The sequence below is a fragment of the Cydia strobilella genome, chromosome 9 (assembly GCF_947568885.1).
Source record: "Cydia strobilella chromosome 9, ilCydStro3.1, whole genome shotgun sequence".
Taxonomy (NCBI): Eukaryota; Metazoa; Arthropoda; class Insecta; order Lepidoptera; family Tortricidae; genus Cydia; species Cydia strobilella.
Genome location: NC_086049.1, coordinates 19,123,939 through 19,145,979, shown reverse-complemented (window position 1 = coordinate 19,145,979; position 22,041 = coordinate 19,123,939).

Below are 22,041 nucleotides of genomic sequence, written 5' to 3'. Positions count from 1 at the left end.
TTTCACGTTCCGATCTTCATCCATTCTCTCAAAATGGCCCAACCAACGGCACTTCGGTCACAGACGTGAGGTTCCCCCATGATGATGATGGTTTTCAATGTGTTCAAATTCCTAATTCGTTAACTGACCACTGCCTACCACTAACACTAACAGTAACTTGTAGTTGCTCTGAAGTTCTCACTCACTCAGTAACGTTTTTTCCGAAATGGCCTTTTTGTTTAAGTCTGCGCCGCTGTCCGCACAATTCCGGAGGATTACTGCTAGGATATTTCTTCAGATAAAATAAAAGTAAACGTTACTTTGTTTGGATATTTGGGATTTGTCCACACCCCGTTTCATCTCGACGCGATCGTATCACGGGCTGCCTCGGGATTTACTTTATTTTCTTATGAGATTAGTTTTTGAAACAAAGGAAATGACGAAAAACAGTCAGATTGGAACAAAAAAGTTAGTTTGATTTAGAGTTAGGAATTAATATTAAGTAAGTGGTGGCATTTTCAAATATACATTGTATGGGAGAATCGCATGAAAGTCAGTATTCTCTCATGCTCGGAATCTGAATTAGGTACCAAAAATATCAATGACTTAAGTATGTCAAACGAATTACCAGTAACATGAAACGTGGCGAGGCCACTACAGGCCTCGGCCGCATGTAACTGTGTCAACATCGCTGTTTTCTTTCTATCCGAGCCGAGCCGAGCGAAAACATGCTGTTAAAACATGTAGCGTGTTCAGTGTTAACCTTTTTAAACAAAGAAGGGGGTAAAATATTATTAAAGCTAAATACAGCGTTGCATTCTAATGGGAAAATAAGAAACTTTATGAGATAGGGACCAACAAAACATTTTAAGTATGGAAGGTAGAGGTAAGGAAATGAATCTTCATGTATCAAAAAGTGACCGTAAAAAACAGTAAATAGGCGGCGCCACCATACACTGAAGTACCTAGACCATACACCTAGTATTTTATATAGATGTGCACCCGTGCGAACGTGAGGGACAGAACGTACGCAATGCGACAAAATTAAAAACACGTTTTAACATTCCTGACAACATACCAGAAACAACCTACGTAATTTGGTCGGGTTATTTGCTGCCCCTCCCCCATTTCATCTCTACACTATTATACCTCTATGGTTCATGTCATAGAGTCTCCTATATATTACAATACTCTTTGGTCTCAGAGCCTACCTAGCGCCACCGGAGAGATTAGGAACTATTATTTACAGCTGAAAGCTGGTCACTTTTGCAACAATTCTGCCATAAGAGATTAATATCCTTTCTATACCATCCATAATTTTAAGAATAGGATATTGAAACTTCGTAAAGATATTATATTTGCGATAAGACCGCCTGTTGTTTATTCACCTCTGCTTGTGTTTCTATTTTATTTTCGTGTGCAATAAAGAGTATTTGTATTGTAGTGTAGTGTAAAATTGAAGAAAATAATTTCAGCGTTTCTGGAAATTCATAATAATTAAAAGGGGATGAAAGTTTGTATGGGAATCAAGTTTTATATTAAGTTAGGAACTTGAAACTTCGTAATAATTAAGACATTTGATGAAAGAGCTCATTGTGAGAATCTAGAATCTCAAATATACTTGGTCAAGCAAATCTTGTCAGTAGAAAAAGGCGGCAAATTTGAAAAATGTAGGCGCGAAGGGATATCGTCACAGAAAATTTGGATTTCGCGCCTTTTTCTACTGACAAGATTTGGCTGACCAGCTATATTTGAGATTCTAGATTCTCACAATGAGCTTCTTTCATTTGATATGTTAAACACAATAAAGTTTGAAAATTTTAATTAGACGCACGAGTGATCCTACAAGGGTTCCGTTTTTCCTTTTGAGGTACGGAGCCCTAAAAAATAGCGATGGGCCTATTCTGGTACCTTATCTTATAGTTTCTGATTTTACTTACCTATTTCGACCGTTTTAATGAACCGGATTATAAGAATTACAAAAATGAAACAATATTAATAAATAGGGTTTCAATATATGTACCTTTTATTTTGTAATTTATAAATCGAGCGGAAATAGACCGATATTACATTTAATGAAAACGTAATCGGCTCTCGAAATAATTAATTAGGAGCCCACACGCGCTGTAATGCGATTGTTCCGGTCCGATAGCATTATTCAATATTTCAAGTACCTATAATCATAATTTGCTTGCCATGTCATGTTTCTTTTGATATTGGCGAACAATAAAGAGTATTTGTATTGTATAGATTCTGATTTAACAATTTGTTAAGGTTTTAATCTTTTTTGGATAACACCTTAACAATCACTCCCGCGAATGGTCCCCGCACGCGGGCCTCATAGAGTTAAGCATTTCGCTTGCACTGACTGGTGCGCGTGAGATGAACTGCGAGCCGCGTTATCATAACGAGATGAAAACTACCTATAACCAATTGTTAAATTAGAATTGGCCTCCAGTTTGACCACAAGTGTGTGATTTATTATAGTTGGGACGTTTTACGTTAACTTAATATTAAATACTTAAATAAATAGTTTATTACATAGTTCATTTTCGGTGTGTTCGGTGGCGAAGCCATCTGGAACGAATGGCAGGAGGAAACCCGACAGCACGCCGCCCGGTCGGTCGACCTAGGTATCGATGGGCGGACGTGGTGGACGCTGATCTGCGCGAGCTCCAGGTTCAAGACTGGCGAGAAACTGCACAGGACCGGGATCAGTGGCGAACAGTCGTGTTGGAGGTCAAGACACACTTTAGGTCGCTGCGCCAGAGGAGTAAGTAAGTAAGTAGGTAAATAGTTAATTTAGTGTACTTACTTATTTTGAGTAACAAGTACTAATTTTACGCAACCGTTCCCCCCAAATAATTATAATCCTAATCTACACACTATTAACAGACACGTTAATGTTTATCATCAAAATAAACATTTCTCCCAAAATTACCAACCCTTCTCCCTACAGTTAATATGTCAGCCGGGGGCACTTGGTAATTCCCCTGTCAATACGGAGTTACGAATTCATAATTTCTATTCGTGGAGTTTGAAAATTCGCTGGAGTTTTAATGATGCTAGGAATATCGGCCGATTAGCTGTGATGTGGGTGAAATTTAGACATGGGGAAAAGCGTTACATTTTGATATCAGTGGCTGACGATCCCGTTCCAAAAAAGTCACAGTGAAAAGTCATCGTGACTTTTGTCACGCCTGTTACCCGTGTCACTGCATGATATATTTGTGGTAGCGCCTCAGGCGTCATTCGATGTTCGCCACTTCCGAACACTCCCGACTGAGGCCGATTAGAGCCGAGTTACAGTCACAGCGTCAGTAGCGTCACGCTCCGCGTTTGTCGTGATTTGAATAATAAAGACTGCGCTAGGAACAGTAGGAACATATGTGATTTTGTAACGTTGTTCTTTTGTGAAAAGTCACAGTGATACTTTTTGACGGCGAGTCACGGTGACAAGTCACCGTGACGTTATTTATCCCCCATGTCTAGTGAAATTGTATTCTAAGTTGTTCATGGGTTGATGTAGGTATTATACGTGCTGACAGTACCCGTCACTGACAGTACCCGTCACTGACAGTGCCAAAACTGACATATACACTAACGTTTACGTAATTTACTTTCTATACATCTCGCTCGCACTAATATGCGAGTATGAGCGAGATGCATGGAAAGTAAGTTACGTTCTCGATAGCGTTTATGTCAGTGCCAAACTGCTGGTAGCCATAGAGGAACCCGAATTTTAGCCACGCATTTCTGTAGCCAAAAAAAAGGAAAAAATGTTACGATTTAAGTCAATTAAGTATGAGGAAAAAATTCTATAATCTAGGAGGGATCTAAATATCTAGGAGGGATCAAAGTGGCACTTTTCTTCCCTGCTAGGGGGGATCAGTGGCACTTTTCTGTTGTAGGACATGATTTTTTTTCTTTTTTGTACACAATTTTTTTAGGTTAAATAATATTTTGGAACATAACAATTTCCTCATATGTGATATGAAAAGCAGTAAATATGTGTCACATGTTAGCAAAATTATTTCCACCTTGGGCGTTAACACTTGAATCCCTCACTACGATCAGGATTATATTTTAGAAGGCCCCCCTAACGGTCGGCTTTCGAACTAACTTCGAACTAACTCATCCATCCATTCATAGATTAGTATATGTTATTACTGTAACATCCATTGGTCATTTTGTTCAACAATGTACTGTGTACACTGCATAGATAGGTCACTGGTATCATTAGTTCGTGTAAACGTGTAATACAATGGATGATTGTAAAATCTTAGGTAAAATCGAGCCCAGTTTGACAGCTAAGAGCAAAGTGTAATGTTCTGTATTTGTGACGTTTTCAATCAAAAGGTACCACATTGTCACTTACCATAAGGACGAAAATTGCTTGTATCTTTATACGAAAAACCTGCTAGAGCGTCCTTATGGCAAGCGACAGTGTGGTACCTTTTGCTTAAAAACGACACATTTACCTCAGTAAATCATACGATGTAATGTATTTCCAACAGCTCGCCAACACAAACATCACGTGACACAACCGCTCTGTTCGTGGTCTGTCATTGACACACTACACAAAGGAAATCAAAAATTCCATGTGACTCATATGTGAATACGATTATGAAGATTTTTTATATGAAAATAAAAACATGGTAACTACAAGAAAAATACAGCAATATTTTCCTGTTTTTCCACCAAAGCCAATTTACTTTAAGGGTAAATAAATTCGCAACCGCGACTTTACACCAAACCTTCCCGGCGCTTTGAAAAAATCATTTCATAAGACGGGAAAATAAAACCGCTTTATTCCTCTACGGTGGCGTGTAAATTGAGCCCCGCTACGTGAAACGTTGACGAATATCACGAAAAAAACTTACTTTTCCCTTTTTCGTAACTTTTGCTTTTCATCTTACACGTCCAAGCATAACTAAAATTACGATGTCTCATAAAAGCGTACAGGATTTCAAATTTTCATCTATATATTAAATGAATAAGGTACCTTTTCGCTTGTAGGTCGATTCTTTTAGGTTGTTATGAGTATGTGAAGGAATATTTCGGTATGTTAGAATAGAGCATTATAGTGAGCATCCCAGAACAGTGAAGCTCTTACAGAATTTAGTGGAAATGATACCTTTGGGAAGATACTCGGCGCTAAGAAATGTATTATTTATGTGTACTGCCGCAAGAAACAAACCAATAAATACGAAAAGCTGTCAAGCGTAAGTCGGAGAATGGGGAGCATATTGAAATAACTGTCCAAGTGCGAAGACTCGCGAGCCGAGGGTTCTGCACTATTTTAGGGTATCCGATGAATTATAACTTAGTAAATTAGTTAGATGTGGTAGATGAGAAGATATATCTGCTGAGAACGAATGGAAACAGAAGGGAAAACGTGTTGGGGCAACTGATATCGCGCGATAATTACATAAATAAATAAAGTATGAATAACACATGAATGTTGTGTGTTGAAAGAAAGAAAGAAAAAAAGAAAGAAAATACATTTATTTGACGCCACAACATAGTACATAAAAAAGAAAAGCATGCAGACAAAAAAACATTTGGACGCCAAAAAGGATCCCCACTCAGCATAGTGCCGCGGCAAACCGTGGCGCTGGTTTTCTGTGGGGACCTGGCTTAATCTAAAAATAATGGCGACACGTACGCCAACGACACACAAATAAAATTTACATTGACATAAAAATACAAACATTATTAAACAGAAAATTAAGACAAACAAAATATTAATTACCGCCTTTTTTAAATATATTTATAACGAAAGTTACAGAAAAAACCAACACCAGAACGAACTAAACTTAAGACTAAAACTAAAACAAAGACTAAAACTAAAACAAATCATCAAATTGCCGCGGAAATGTAGAACACATGAATTTGAATTGTGTAAGTATCCCCTGATCGAATTTACATTGTTAAGTAATAAAATTCAAACATCACTATGACGTTTTTGTGTAGCGTCCCAGGTAGCATTTATACGTCATTGTGACGTATTAATGACGTCACTATGGCGTCATTATGACGTCGCTGACGTCACTTTGCTACCTGGGGTAGTCAGATGGAAAAGTCAAGTAATCCACTAGGCACCGTTACGCAGGATCCCTAAAAAGTTACATGTCGTATTTGTCTTACAAGCTAGTTTGCGTACTCGTGGTTTGCTAAAGGCCTGTTTTCGCTATTCTTATATTTTTGTTTATAGCTGCAAATAAAGAGGTTGGTTAATTATGTACAATCAAACAACAAACCAAATGTAAATCAAATAAAAACATAACTTTATATACCTTTATACATAAGCAACAATGGGGCCTGTGAGGCGGAAATCCGTAGAATCGGAATAGCCACGGTGTTCACGTTTTGAAAATAAGTATTTTAAACTTTCGCGCCATCAATATATTCAGGATGCTTTCCGAATGGATAGCGTAGATCGTTGGTCTACGTCTGTGGTCGCTTAGAAAGAGATGCAAGATCGACGCGCAACCTGTGCGCGAGCGAGACAACTCACGCCGAAGTTTTACCTTCTGGCTGACTCCATTTTGAAATCTCAACGTGTTCGCATCGAATTCGAATGGAATGTCCAAAATTTAGCTAAAAAGTGCTACATATAGTGTCATTCTCGCCGGCCGGCATACAAAACCCTTCAGAAAACCGTGTGACGCTTCAGAAGACGCTGCAGTCCACCTTGGTCACGTGGACTCCAAGACTCCAGCTTCCACCATCAGCTCTCAGGTTAGTGGCTGCAGTGTATATCCTATTCGGTTTAAGCATCGTAGCTAACTTGTATGTCGCGCAGTTCATTTATTGTCCATTTTCAAATTACCCAATTGTAGCCATCAACAAAAAAAACTCGAAAAGGCTACACACGGTAATGGCCACCTACTTATTCTTTGCAAATAAAATACTTACTTAGTCACGGCACAGCTGAAGAAAATATGGAGACAGAAAAAACGCCCAGACCCCCTTAGTGCGGACTCTAGAGTTCTACATATGGCGCAGACATGGATTAATAAGAATGCTGACCATAACCAAATTGATGCCTTCGAGATGTGATGTGGTGCAAATAAAGCATTCTGATTCTGATTATGATACATTGGACAGCGCGCCGCACTAATGCATTGATCTTAGATGGACTGATCATCACAACCACGCTGTCTAACCTGCTTACGCAATATGCTTGAGTATTTTGGCCACATTGCTAGGAATGACATTGATGAACTGGAAAAGTTGGTTATCACTGGTAAATTCGAAAGCAATATCGAGATGCAGGAGTTCAGTAAGGTGGGTAGACCAAATTCGCTCAGCCCTTGACGTCCACGCACGATGCCCTACATTCGGCGACAGATGGACGGAAAGAGGAGGAGCAGAGTATCAAAGAGAACCTATATCCTGGAAGTGGCGATGACCCTCAGTGATGAGGAAACCGATGCAAGGAGGAGGACAATCAAACAAACTGATTTGTGAGAGTAAGACGCAATAAGACAGTCGACCGACATCAAATAGATATCATTTTGACGTCACGTTGACGTGACGTTGGCCTCCTGGTCGAACCTTATATTGGTGAGTCTCTATATAGCCACCTATAACAGAGTCCTGTCCTGTATGGTCGTATAGAAGTTATTGACGGTGTAACGCTTGTCGTAAACCGGCGTCATTTCGCGTTGAATATAAAACGAGTTTTATTCCGATGTCGGGTCACAGCTTACAACAACCAAGGGAATGAGAAAATAAACGCTTGAAAAATGTGCCTTCTTTGCTCGCTACTGGGTAATGGTACTCTAATAGTTTTTATATATGAAAACTATATCACAATGCTTTATTCGTACCCCCTAAGAGAAAATTATAATTATCTGAAAATATTATTAAGAAAAGAACATTCAGTTGGTGTTTCAAGAATCGTTAATTTTCAGTAATCAACTAAAATTAAACATAAATAACTTCTGAGAAAAATATCAGGTAAAAAAAGGGGAAAAACTATAACGATTTCTATACGAGGTTGAGACTGTACCAGCATTACTGCTGCGGTAATGCGGCGCGATATTGCTGTTGAAAATTTCGGGCGGCGACATCGATTTTGATCGATTTCTTTGTATTTGTTAAACTTCACTTCAAACTTCAACATTTATTCAGCAAATAGGCCACTGTTACACGTCGACATGGAATTTACATATTTACAAGCAAAAAATATATACATGTTACTTAAAAAACGGTATAATTTCACATAATTACTAGCCTAAATTGACTTAGAGATGTAAAAGGTCTCTAAGTGTCAGTATCATTAAAAATATAATTAGGTATAATAATAAATAAATATTATAGGACATTCTTGGACTGATTAACTAAGTCCCATGGTAAGCCCAAGGAGGCTTGTGTTATGGGTATGTTCAATAAAAATAAAATTAAAACTTGGAGATGTATAAGGTCACTAGACTTATATTGACCGGGATATAGACCGCGATTACCTTTTGTATTGTTCAAAACTCTTATGTATAAGGTCGGCAAGTGTCCAAAACTAGAAGTTAATTTTTGATATTCATACATAAGTGCATGTCTAAATTAACGAACACAGTTTTTCATTGTAATTTTTTTTGAGACAGTTATTAGGTGAAATGCATTCGTTGCCACAGCTAAGCTGTGTCTTCAATGGCTGGTATTTTATCGATATTTTATAAGACTTTATTATCTAATATATCAATTATTATTTATATTGCTAAGGCAGCTTTTACAAGCCTTGTGGGACGGCGGATGATATCCATTCATTCTTTTAAAATTAAATGGCTTCCGTCCAGTGGGACTATTTCGCCAGTGTCAAGGCATTAGGAGCTTTAAATACGACTAAAATTGTACGGTTAGTACAAGACAGTGTACGGTGATTTTATTAGCTCTTGTAAAGCGATAGCTGGACTCTACAAGAAGCACGTGGACTACCGGCCGTTGACTCCAAGATGGTGGTTAAACGCAAATCAAGATTAATTCTCCATTCAGTGGACACTATCACATTAGTTTACTGTATAATAAGCTATCGATATTATTTATAAACTATATTAATGAGCAAAAACAAAGGAATTAATCACGAGGCGTGACTATCAAGATGGCGCTCGAACCGGGAGCCATATTATGATACTAATAAAAGTAGGTATATTTTTATCAAGTAACTGCAACACTGCTGCTGTGTTTGTTTGTAGGAAGCAATGTGATCTTTGTAATTATGATATTTTATATATACTCCTACAAAGCACACAGACGTAAAGGAAAACCTAAAACAATCTTGTCATTATTTTCTTATTTAAATTCGGGCTTTGAGTGAGTGATGCGCCGGCAATGTAATCTCATACAACATTCCGGGCCTACCAGGCTAATTCAAACGTAACGTACACTGATATCAGAATAATATTTGAATCATTTTATTTAGGCGGGTATTTATGGTGCGCGTATTTTTATTTATTTCTTATTTTTTATCACCAAGTCACAAAATCGTTGAAATGATGCGCTGCCACTGAAAATCTGAAATCAAATATATCAGTCCCCGATGCATTGTCACAGGGCCCTGTGAGCTACGAGCTACGATATTTCGTAGCAGCGTCTACGACGGTGCATATTCCATTGAATTTATCATTGGCATAATTTATCGGCGTATTCAAGGATGTAAAATATGATGACGCATTGATTTTAATTGCGGTGTGTCGCGCTAGCGTCATTCGTGAGATCCTATTCTCTATATTATATGCCTCATAGAATGTAATCGGCTGACCGGACTACTTTAAACTGTCACGATTTGACTTTTTTCGGCTGAAACTTGTTAATTTAAGTTTTATTTTTACAAGTTTTTTATACTACGAACTAAACAAACTAAACTAAAACTACCTAAAAAGTTAATTAATTAATTAAATTAATTAAATTAATTAAATTAATTAATTTAATTAATTTTACTTGTTAATTGTATAAAAAATTACAACTGTATGAAACCGTAATATTACTTTGCTATGTAATTTTTCGTTTAATTTAGTTATTCTAAAATTAATCTACATATTTGCGTTAAAAATAAAATCCCGCACACATACCAATGTGGTTCAGGTAGGGGGCGGACTGAATGCATGCTAAACAATATCCATGAAGTACCCCTGGAGTTGCAGGCTACTATATCCATACTAATATTATAAATGCGAAAGTCTGTCTGTCTGTCTGTCTGTCTGTCTGTGTGTTCCCTCTTCACGCTTAAACCGCTGAATCGATTTAGATGAAATTTGGCATAGAGATAGGTTGAGTCCCTGAGAAGGACATAGGATAGTTTTTATCCCGAAAATCATCATCATCGTCACCTTAAGAAAGTAAAAAGCGGGGTGGGATTGAGATAATTAACGGAGTGCCTGCTAATTTGTGTGCATAATATGCTCAAATTTAGATTGCTATGAAATTTTTTCCAGGCGCTATTCTTACTCTTGCTGCGGTTACTAAGTCCACGCAGACGAAGTCGCGGGCAAAAGCTAGTACTATTTATTTCGCATTTCTAATAAGAAAGCAGCTTAAATCTTTTCTCCTCACACCCGCCGAATAATTTTCCTCCAAGTAATAACAAAAGTAAACTGCATCAGTCACAGCGACCAGAACGAGACGTTAAAATCGCTTACCGAGTACTGGCAAGCTAATGTGAAAAAAAATATTAAAGGATCACTCGCGTTAGACCGGGCCGTGTCCGGGCCGGAGCTTCCGGCGCTTCGTTTTCTATGGAAAGCATCACGTGATCACCTGTCATGTCATAGAAAAGTAAGCGCCGGAAGCTCCGGCCCGGCTCTTCAAGTAGGTGAGAATAGTGAGGGCGGCATGGCTTGGCGCGGGTTAATATTTCAGACCTCGCGCAAAGACGTGACGGCCCTGCTAAGGTAACGATGCGGGCACATGGGCGGGAATTCACACTTGGTTTAATTTAGGCTTAAAGCTGGCGAAAATGTTACCTACATACATATATTTTCGTGTTAAAGACCTAGGGTAAACTCGCATTATTTGGTGACACGCCTTATTCGGTGATACAAGTTTAGAAGCATGACACTCAGGAAAGCAAGTGAATTAGGGCCTTTTAAATGGGACCTCACGGCTTCACGGCTTCGGCGGCTTTGCCGTGAGGCCCATTTAAAAGGCCCTAATTCACTAGCTTTCCTCAGTGTCATGCTTCAAAACTTGTATCACCGAATTAGGCGTGTCACCAAATAATGCGAGCTTACCCTGTAATATTTGACCGATCAAGCACGAAGCGCTTCTTCGTTTCAGCTACCATTACGGAATAAACAGCAAAAAAATCACGTTTGTTCTATGGGAGCCCCATTTAAATATTTATATTATTCTTTTTTTAATATTTGTTGTTATAGCGGCAAAAATGAAAATCTGTGAAAATTTCAACTGTCTAGCTATCACGGTTCATGAGATACAGCCTGGTGACAGACGGACAGACGGACAGCGGAGTCTTAGTAATAGGGTCCCATTTTTACCCTTTGGGTACGGAACCCTAACAATGATTCTTACAATCAGTATCAAAACCATACAAACTTGAATGCCGCACACCAGGTAATGGCATGGGGCTAGCACGTACCTTGTATTAAATTAGCCAACAATGCCCGGTGTAATGGATAAGTTTGGATTTTATGACTAATGGTGAGTAATTTCACAGGTTTTCGTATTGTTGAGATATTCGGATAATTTCCCACGGGATACGTAGACATATTTGTCTTCATTATGTTTGAATACATTTACTTATAGTGGAGTAAAATATAAAGAAAAAAGTTTTTATTAGTTTCAGCATAGGGTTCATTTGTCCTTTCTAATTCAGCTACCATGGAAATAATGTGTTCACGGTTTAGGTAGTGTATCACAATCATAGTTTGAAACTTATGAAATTCGCTAACTTTTTTGGAACTAAATTTATAGGACGGACAAGTTTTGTGTATATTTCGGATATTTTTAAATATTTCTCGTAACCGCTTCCAAAATACGGCCCGATTCGAACAGTACTTATAAAATGTCACCGATATAACACTGATCTGTCAAAAGTGACATTTATTCAACCAAAAACGTCACTTTTGACACTGACAGATGGGCATAAATCATTCAATATTTTTATTTCGAATAAAAATCCATATTATTGTTAGTACAAGGCACAGCAAAACTTATAAATCTTTTAGTATCTAGTATGGAAGGTAGAGGTAAGGAAATGAATCTTCATGTATCAAAAAGTGACAGTAAAAACAGTAAATAGGCGGCGCCACCATACACTGAAGTACCTAGACCATACACCTAGTATTTTATGTAGATCTGCACCCGTGCGACCGTGAGGGACAGAACATACGCAATGCGACAAAATTAAAAACACGTTTTAACATTCCTGACAACATACCAGAAACAACCTACGTAATTTGGTCGGGTTGTTTGCTGCCCCTCCCCCATTTCATCTCTACATTATTATACCTCTATGGTTAATGTCATAGAGTCTCCTATATATTACAATCCTCTTTGGTCTCAGAGCCTACCTAGCGCCACCGGAGAGATTAGGAACTATTATTTACAGCTGCAGGTTGGTCATTTTTGCAACAATTTTGCCATAAGAGATTGACATCCTTTCTTATACCATCCATTGCAGACGCAGGTGCGTCAGTTTGAAGCTAGGCGGCGCACAGAACTCGACGCTAAGCGGGACGAGCTAAAGGCCAGACCACCTGTGGCCATACGTTACAATTATGTCGGAGGGGTGCTGACCTGCAGCGAGTGTGGTCGCACATTCGCTGCAAAAATTGCCTATGTCAGTCACCTGAGAGCGCACCAGCGACGCTCTCAGTGGTAAAACGCAGTCGCTGTGGCCGAAATCGGCTAGGAGATGATGATGAGTATGTAGTATCATATCGGTGTGTGGTGTGACATCTTATAAGCATTGTTCGAATCGGGCCGTTATTATAAGCAGGGTTACAACGCCATGCCTTTCGCATTGAAAGTAACAAAACCTTTTGAAAATGTGCACCCAGCTTAAAAATGCAGCAACTTTTTCCGTAGAATATTTCCTATTCAATCTCGTTCAAACATGTCAGACTCTTGTCTGATTCTAGTCTCCTGGTAGCGATAAACTACGAGCTAGGCACGGAAAATAGGCTAAGTTTTTATGAAGGGTTGTGTTTAGGATCAAATTGGTTGGCATCCTCTTCTCTTCTCTCACTGACTGATGACATCTGCTTTGACCCTTTAAGTTTGTTTCATTTGTGTAGTTCAACCTTAATAATGTAAAGTCTAACTCCCTTATATTGTTATGTTTAGATAGTTATTTGTTCTCTGATATTTTTAACTGTAGCTATGATAGTTAAATTAACTTGTAACATTTCCGCTGAATTGTAAAACATGCTGTACACTTATTTTGCATTTCGTGCTAGTTCTTAAGCCATAATGTGAATTGTATGTTTCTCAAGATATTTTACGATATCTGTTAAGGCCGTTCCATCGGTTTGCCGCTGTCTTTGTCACATCTCGCAAGAAAGAACGGGAAAGAACATACGCGCCAAGTGTCAATTTTGATCGAATCTTGTCGGTTTTTATTTATTTTAAAAACGTTACCTTACAATATCGAAATTCTAAAGCTATAAAATTACTACTTATGTTAAGATTGTTTTTTGTTCTTTTTTTGTTTATAGTATCACATAATAAATAACCGAGTAAAGTAGGATTAAAAGTCCGAGTTAGAGGTTTGGGAATTAATTGTATCGAGCAAAGTGTCATAATTCGTGTATCGGAAGCTATGTTGTTAAAGATAATATAGTCAAGAACTACATATATTTTTTCCACGTCTACGAATATCAACGCCTCTTAGAAAAACGTGATCATATAAGGAGATTTTTCGCCTTCTGGCTCAGGGAACCGCCTTAAGTGTACCTAATAAAGTAAAATAAAATAAATGTCTATGTGCGACCCATTGCAAGCGTTGCAAGCAATATAAAAGTCAGAAATGACATTCAGTCGGATGTTCATACTCGACCCGTGAAACGCCTCTTACTAAACGGTACTGACTTTATAGTAAAAGACCAGACTTAAGTCCCGCCATCCTCCAGCGCTGAGATTCCACGACCCAGCACCAACGTGCAACCTACGGGACTCCTGGGAGTCTGAATGGGAATCTAAATCTCTCCCTGGCGACGTCTTCAAGCCTAATACCAAGACTCGACCTGCTGGCTTTGAGGAGCCTCGACGCGTCTGGTGCATGCTGAATCGGATAAGGACCAGAGTTGGGAACTGTGCTTACTTATGGCACAAATGGAACTGGTGCGAGTCACCAGTATGCCGATGTGGAGCACCCGAGCAGACCGTACACCACACGGTATTTGATTGTCCTCTAACCAGATACCATGGGCAGGTGGAGGATTTCACCACCTTAACCAAGGAAGCGGTACAATATCTACAAACTGTAAATCTCTGAAGTAGAGTAACACAAAAAGCCATACGAAAAAAAAACTGACTTTACGATGTGATCACGTCTACGACACGCAGAAGTATAGGAAACCTAACACTTTAAACTCTCGCGTTTTGAACACATATTTGTGTCGTTTTCAAGCAAAAGGTACCACATTGTCGCTTGCCATAAGGACGCTCTGACATGTTTTTCGTATAAAGATACAAGCAATTTTCGTCCTTTAAGCGACAATGTGGTACCTTTTGATTGAAAACGTCACATTTAATTACACGAACGGGTCTACCGCGATTTAATCTCATTGATTGATTGTTCGTGTAAACACGTTGCGTGTGTTCGTGTGAAATATATAGAAAACTTGCTATTATTTCTAGATCCGGACGTCTGGCAGCTATTCATCAGTGGTCAGAATAAAAGGCCAGAAAAACTTTTCTGTTAAAAAGGAATGCCAAAGTACGAGAAAAGTGAAATTCTCTCACTAGTCGATCCTATATTTTGTCATTAAAAAAAGTAACATTATGAATTATTGCGGCAACAAAAACCGTAGGCGATGACTATTAATACAGTTTTTCTCAACAGAAACGCATGGCAATATTATATTCTAATTAAATACATAATTCCCCTTAATACCACTCCAAACTCAGAACTCTAAAACTTGAATCTTTAAGTGACGTGCATTCTGACCGCCACCGATGAATATATGCCAGATGCCTGGATTCAGTAATAAAGAGATTATAGAAAATTATACCCCTCGTGTCGAGTGATGGTCCCTACGATAGTTCTTGCAAGTCTCTTTTGTTTGGGCTTAATTTAAAAAAAAAAAAAAAAAATCATTTAATTCGGACGATAATACAATCCATATTTTGTTAGTTACAAATATACTTAAATTACTATGTTAGTACCTAAACTAAGATGTTGGGAGGTCCAGTGCCTAATAAGTGCACTGTCCCATCTCCCTCCCACGACGGCCAGGTGACTGTGTGAATAATGAAATTTAAAAAAATTGAAAGAAAAAAAAGTTGTTAGCGTGCTTGTAGAAAAAAAACCCCTCTTTCATATCCCCCGTAGTCGTACTTCATATGCAAAAAATGGTTTTATTAGGAGAGCGTGCAGGCTCTATGACGAAAAATTTCAAAATATAGATATTTTCCATGAAACACTATGTACTTCAAACGATTATCCTTAAAATGTATTCAACAGACATAATATATCGTTTTTTACATATTGTTTAACATTTTGTTTTTAAAATTGTTTTTACATAACTGCAAGTTTTTTGGCACTATTTATTAACACCGTTAATATTATTAACGATTCAATTCGATAATTAGCTCCATGCATAAATTTATTTTTATTTTTGGATTCATAATTTATATCGTGGAACACCGGAAATGATAAAAATACTTTTGTAAACCTTAACATTATTTTATTAAAAAATATTTAAAATGTTGAAAATTTTTGAGCGGTTGAAACGCTCATAATTTTTGGCGCGAATTCGACAGAGCGTGATGACGTCACACGTTGGGCGGCCCAACTGACGTTTGCTACTAATGACACTAATCTGTCGAACGCGTGACGTCACGTGGCGTTTCGAGCGTTTCGCTCACTAGCTTTTCGCGGGCAAATTTTTGTACTTTTCATTTATAATTTTAAGTAATTAAATGGCAATTTAAAAACGGAAATGCATTTGTAACATGATATAACGGTAACAAACATCCGAATAAAACATATTTCGTTCAAATATAAACTTCATGCATGAGGCTAATTCGTATAAATACTTTAAAATTTAATGTTTAGGTTTACATAAATTTAATTAAGGAAACTGTAAGTCTACAATATTTAGTAACTACAATTGTACCTAATGTTACATAATATACGAGATTTTTTGTTTCTTAATAAATAAATAAAAAATGCCTACCAACATTTTACGTGACACCTACTCCATATAAAAATTACTTTTTAACGACTTCTTTAACATCAAACATGATGCTGACATATATTACGATAGTATCGGTGTCTTTACTAGTACCTCTACCATCAGTTGCCAGAGTAAATTTCACTTACTTTAAGTGAATAAACGCGCCGTACGTCACATATTTACGTCGGTTTACGTATTATGTGCCCAACTTCACTCCACTGCAAACGATGCTGACCCTTTCTAAGTATACTAAAAAACAGAGCAAGAATTATATCGGAGTATTGTACAGCGCCTCTAGGTGTCACCTAAAGAACTAAATATCAAACGTATGAGTAAACGGTAAATTACCTATCGAAATCCTTAGCAAACTACCAGTTTTGACATTGACATATTTACTCACGTCTACGCGGTCAACGTAATTTACTTTCTTGTATATATGTATGTGTTTATTGTTAATTTAATATTAATAATATTATTTAAGGTATCATATAATGTTTATAATTCTCTGAATTCAAAATTCTGGGCTAAATCATCAGTGGCGTGCCTAGAGTTTTGGAGTAAGGGAAGCCGAAAGATTATGTTTTCGTAATAACTGTATCTTCACTCTTTGTACTCAAATGAATTTCCTAGCGTATCGAGGCCAGCTAATCATATAGACCTGTACCAATAACTTCTGAGGTTATAAGAATATTAATGTTGCTTATTTTTTATATATAGTTTCCAGACCATATACTAAACCTAAAAATAATATTTTGTGTCATCCTAGGTATTTGCTTAGGTAGAAATTTAGGTATTTCTTTTTTCAATCAGCATTCTGTAAAAAAAATATTCGAGACGAAATTCTTTGTTTCCCTGTAAAGGCAAAGTGGCTTCCGACGTACACACGCATTTTGTGTCATTTTCATCCACGGGTATAATGGCATTTAATAAATACCTAATATTGATCCTAAAACGCCTAAAAAAATATTAGAGTCGGTAAGTGAAGTGTTGTACTTTACAGAACATTGTTATATGTTATTCAAACAAATCTGTGTCAAATTCATCCACCGCTTTTATTTAAAAAAAATTTTTTTCTAATTAACACCCTGTATCTGCCACAAAAAAAAATTCATGTTATTAAGTTTACGTCTACAATATTATAATACCACATTGAGACATCATTCATAATTTGGGTCATTTTGATCCACGGTTTTTTTACTATCTGGCAAAATAAAACTCAATTGAACAAGAAGGGCGTGCGCGGGGAAGGGTACCTACGCGGGTGGGGTGCTTATTATACTTGCCGCAATATCAGCTGGCGACTGAGATCTTAATACTATCTCCTTTACCCTTGTTAAGACCAACCAAGAGATGGCATTATGAGCTGTCTCGCCACTTAGTTTTGCGATACAGTGTATTTATTTCATTCGGAGGCATAATTACATTGTCTTATCAATCTTACCGTAGTAGGTATATAAATATAATTAAAAATAAACTGTAGGCTGCACTCCTCATACTGACCAACATTTGTGACGTTCCTAATGAAAAGGTACCACTTTCTCTGACAGGTTATTTGTATAAAGATATAATCAAATTTCGTCTTTATGGTAAACGACAAAGTGGTACCTACCTTTTGATTGAGAATGTCACAACAGCGACTTAAAAATTACTTTTGTTTCGATTTTTAGTAGACTTTTTAAGTTTATTTTAAGACGCAATTTATTGTGATTTTTGTTATGTTTAAGCGTGGCAAGCAACATTAATTACATTGATGATGATGTTCATTAAATACAATATTTTTTTATACTATACTGAACTGTCACCCTATACATGAGAATGAACAGCGCCCTCTTGACAATGATCATATATTACTGGTCAGGCTTTAATATGTGTCATAATTTAGTAAAGTCCCCTTTGTGGATTCTAAGTTTCCGAGTTACAGCAGTTTAGTGAAAGCGTTTTTTTTTAAATATAAATTAAGGGTTGAATAAAGAGGAAAGAAAATTTGATTATTTTTGCGCTACGACGCACGGTTTAGGAGATACAGCCCTATAAAGTTTTTTTATTGTTTTTTTCTTTTTTACATTGTGTTTTTTGTATATTACTTTGGGGTTTCATAAAGGGGAACGAAAATTTAATTATTTTTGCGCTACGACGCATGGTTTAGGAGATCAAGCCCTATAAAAAAACTCTTTTTTTTTTGCGTTTTTTTTTGTATAAATTAATGGTTACATAAAGGGGACCGAAAAGTTGATTATTTTTGCGCTACCACGCACGGTTTAGGAGATACAGCCCTATATAGATTTTTTTCTTTTTCTTTTTTACGTTTCTAAATCTTAATTAAGGGCTTCTTAAGGGGAACGAAAATTTGATTATTTTTCGCTACCATGCACGGTTTAGGAGATACATCCCTAAAGTTTTTTTTGTTGTTTTATTTTCTTTTTTTTGTCATTGCGTTTTTTGTTATTACTTTGGGGTTTCATAAAAGGGAACGAAAATTTTATTATTTTTGCGCTACGACGCACGGTTTAGGAGATACAGCCCTAAAATGTTTTTTTTCTCGTATTCTTTTTTGCGTTTTTAAATCTTAATTAGGGGCTTCTTAAAGGGGAACGGATATTGATTATTTTTGCGCTACGATGCACGGTTTAGGAGATACAGCCCTATAAAGTTTTTTTGTTATTATTTTTTTCTTTCTTTTTCTTGTGTTTTTGTATATTATTTAGGGGCTTCATAAAGGGGAACGAAAATTTTATTATTTTTGCGCTACGACGCATGGTTTAGGAGATACAGCCCTATAAAGATTTTTTTTTAAATTTTGCGTATTTTTAAATATAAATTATGGGTTGCATAAAGGGGAACGAAAATTTTATTGTTTTTGCGGTACCACGCACGGTTTAGGAGATACAGCTCTATAAAGTTTTTTTTCCTGGTTTTTTTTTGTTTTTTTTTAAGTATTAATTACGGGTTTCTTAAAGGGGTTTTTTAAATTATTTTTGCGCTACGACGCATGGTTTAAGAGATACAGCCCTATAAAGATTTTTTTATTGTTTTTTTTTTTCTTTTTTACATTGTGTTTTTTGTATATTACTTTGGGGTTTCATAAAGGGGAACGAAAATTTTATTATTTTTGCGGTACCACGCACGGTTTAGGAGATACAGCTCTATAAAGTTTTTTTTCCTGGTTTTTTTTTGTTTTTTTTTTAAGTATTAATTACGGGTTTCTTAAAAGGGGTTTTTTAAATTATTTTTGCGCTACGACGCATGGTTTAAGAGATACAGCCCTATAATGTTTTTTTTTATTTTGCGGTTTTTTTTTAAATATAAATTATGGGTTGCATAAAGGGGAAAGAAAATTTTATTATTTTTGCGCTACGACGCATGGTTTAGGAGATACAGCCCTATAAAGATTTTTTTTTTTAAATTGCGTTTTTTTTTAAATATAAATTATGGGTTGCATAAAGGGGAACGAAAATTTTATTGTTTTTGCGGTACCACGCACGGTTTAGGAGATATAGCTCTATAAAGTTTTTTTTCCTGGTTTTTTTTTTTTAAGTATTAATTACGGGTTTCTTAAAGGGCTTTTTTTAAATTATTTTTGCGCTACGACGCATGGTTTAAGAGATACAGCCCTATAAAGTTTTTATTTTAAATTTTGCGTTTTTTTTTTAAATATAAATTATGGGTTGCATAAAGGGGAACGAAAATTTTATTATTTTTGCGCCACCACGCACGGTTTAGGAGATATTATATCTATATATATACTATATATAGCTATAATAGCTCTATAAAGTTTTTTCCTGGTTTTTTTAAAGTTTTAATTAAGGGTTTCTTAAAGGGGAACGAAAATTTGATTATTTTTGTGCTACGATGCACGGTTTAGGAGATGCAGCCCTATAAAGATTTTTTTTGTTGTTTTTTTTTCATTGTGTTTTTTGTATATTATTTTGGGGTTCCGTAAAGGGGAACGAAAATTTTGTTCTTTTTGCGCTACCACGCACGGTTTAGGAGATATAGCTCTATAAAGATTTTTTCCTGTTTTTTTTTGTTTTTTTTTTTAAGTATTAATTAAGGGATCCTTAAAGGGGAACGAAAAATTGATTATTTTTGCGCTACGATGCACGATTTAGGATATGCAGCCCTATAAAGATTTTTTTTTTGTTTTTTTTTTTCATTGTGTTTTTTTGTATATTACTTTGGGGTTCCGTAAAGGGGAACGAAATTTTTATTATTTTTGCGCTACGACGCACGGTTTAGGAGATACAGCCCTAAAATGATTTTTTTTCCACTTTCTTTTTTGCGTTTTTCAATCTTAATTAGGGGTTTCTTAAAGGGATTTTTTTTAATTATTTTTGCGCTACGATGCACGGTGTAGGAGATACAGCCCTATAAAATTTTTTTGTTATTTTTTTTCTTTTTTTTCATTGTGTTTTTAGTATATTACTTTGGGGCTTCATAAAGGGGAACGAAATTTTTATTATTTTTGCGCCACCAAGCACGGTTTAGGAGATATTATATCTATATATATAGCAATAATAGCTCTATAAAGTTTTTTTCCTGGTTTTTTTTTAAGTTTTAATTAAGGATTTCTTAAGGGGAACGAAAATTTGATTATTTTTGTGCTACGATGCACGGTTTAGGAGATGCAGCCCTATAAAGATTTTTTCCTCTTTTTTTTTCTTTTTTGCGTTTTTAAATCTTAATTAGGGGCTTCTTAAAGGGAAGCGAAAATTTGATTTTTTTTGCGCTACGATGCACGATATAGGAGATACAGCTAATACAGCCCTATAAAGATTTTGTTTCTTTTTTTTTTCATGTATTACTTTTGGGTTACATAAAGGGGAACGAAAATTTTATTATTTTTGCGCTACGACGCATGGTTTAGGAGATACAGTCCTATATATTTTTTTACAATGCATGTGCTCGAAAAGTGCGTTTCCTACGGAGCCATGTCGTGCGGAAAGTACTGCTTTTCCGCACTAGTGCTTTTTGTTTTCAATTTTTTTTTACAGTACATATGGTGCTACTTTCTCGCACTAGTGCGGAAAAGAGCACTTACCGTGCATATGTCGAAAGTTTAAAGGGCCATATGTACTGTAAAACGTACGATACACGTGCGAATAGGTAATTCGCAACTCGTGTCGATTTAAAACACTCCTTTTAATAATTAAACTTATTTGCCATGACATGTTTTTTTATTTACTCGCACAATGCATAGTAAAACATTGTATGATACACGTGCGTAAAGATGATTTCCGCACTTGTTGCATAAATAGCAATTTTTTTTATCAAAGAATGAAAGAAAGTCACGGTATTTATAACCAAATTTTACTTTAGTGGTACCTTTTCCCTATCACTGTCACAAATGTATGTGGCGTTCACGTAAACGCGATATTTTTAAGATTTCCCTGCGCAATGTTGCCAGCTCGCTCGCAAATCAAACATGTACTTACAGTTCTTTTGCATAATGGTGACATTGTACAATATCTATGAGATTTAAATAGGTAAAAGATAATTCGACGCATTCTTTGCTTGCTTGTTGCTTGTTGTTGTGTTGTTTGCGTAACTTCTTTGAATAAGTTGCGTTAATTTGGCGCACAGGCGAAGTAAACATGCGTTGCGTACGGCAAGGTCACGCCGCGGCCCCACCCTGCACGGCCTCCGTTGCCCATTCAGACCGCCCGCTAGCTTCGTTTGAACGCAAATAATATTTTTGTAATAT